Source organism: Myotis davidii, unplaced genomic scaffold, assembly GCF_000327345.1.
Source record: "Myotis davidii unplaced genomic scaffold, ASM32734v1 scaffold159, whole genome shotgun sequence".
Lineage (NCBI taxonomy): Eukaryota > Metazoa > Chordata > Mammalia > Chiroptera > Vespertilionidae > Myotis > Myotis davidii.
This window is the reverse complement of record NW_006291231.1, coordinates 4,775,070-4,776,510: the sequence shown is the minus strand read 5'-3', so window position 1 is coordinate 4,776,510 and position 1,441 is coordinate 4,775,070.

The following is a 1,441-nucleotide window of genomic DNA, read 5'->3' as shown; positions in this document are numbered from 1 at the left end:
AATAACTATGTACAATTTTATACTGAACTAAGTACTGCCACATGGTGTGTGTGTGTGTGTGTGTGTGTGTGTGTGTGTGTGTGTGTGTGTGTGGTATAGTGTGTATACAGCTATGTGCTGCTTTCTGATGGAGATCAGTTCTGAGAGATGTGTTGCTAGGTGAGTTCATCATTGTGTGAACACCATGGAGCACTTACACAGACCTAGACGGCACAGCCCATTGCTCCTAGGCTGCGAGCCTGTACAGCCTGTTGCTATACAAAACAACACAACACAGCCTGTACAGCATGTTACTATACAAAACAACACAACACAGGATAAGGCAAGTACAAAAGAAAGTGATACAGTTAAGAGACGTAATAAACAAAGATGTATGAGGCTGTTGCCAACACGGCATACTGTTTCACCCCAAACTTGTTTTTTAGGTAGAAAGAGTACACTCTACAATTATAAAAAGTATAGTATAATAAATACATAAACCAGTAACATAGACATTTATTATCATTATCAAGCACTGTGTACTCAACATAACTGTATGTGCTACACTTTTATCCAGCTGGCAGCATGATGAGTTTGTTCACCCAGCATCACCACGAACGTGTATGTGCTGTGCTGACATCACTCGGTGATAGGAATTTTGCAGTTCATTACAGTATACATAGGGTGTCCAAAAAAATGTATAAACAACTCTTTCCAGGGCTGTTTTCATTCATGGATAGCTGTCTACTTGTTTTTTGTTGGGGGAGAAAGATATCTCCGGCCCACTATCTTGTTCTTTTCTGCTTTATTTCACTGGCTATGCACCTCCCATGCAGTGTTGAGTAGAGACAGTATTGTGTTGTTCCTGATCTCCAGGGAAAGTCCTGGCTCTTTTATCGTGAGGTATGTTAGCTGCAGGGTTTGTATAAATGTCCTTTATCAGGCTCCTATTCTCAATTTGCTGGGAGTGTTTATCTAGAATGGAAATGTTTTCTTCTCATTTGTCTACTATTATTACTTTTAACCAAAATTGGTTATTGCCGCATTATTTAGAATGCTTTGATTCCTATGGATTTTCCGGCCATTCCAGATGAGTTTACCTACACACACAATCATACCCAACCTTTGTTAGCCAACACTTTGGAGCACAGACTTATAAACAGATTGATTTCTTCACTTTCCTCATATGTTTACCTCTGAAGTTTCAATGGCACTGGAAGCTCATCTCACGTAGTTTATGACATAAATTGTTCCTCTGGTTCAAACAGGTTTTAATACTTTTAGTAACAAATTTAGTATCCAAACATTCTTACTGAATCTGAGAGAAGTCTATTTTAACATAACATGTATTATCAGAGCTTTTATTCACAATGCTGTGATTGGAAACTTTTTTACTTATTCTGTATCATAGCATCTGAGGCTATCATAGGCAAGATAGAACAACGAGCGTAAATGACAAGTA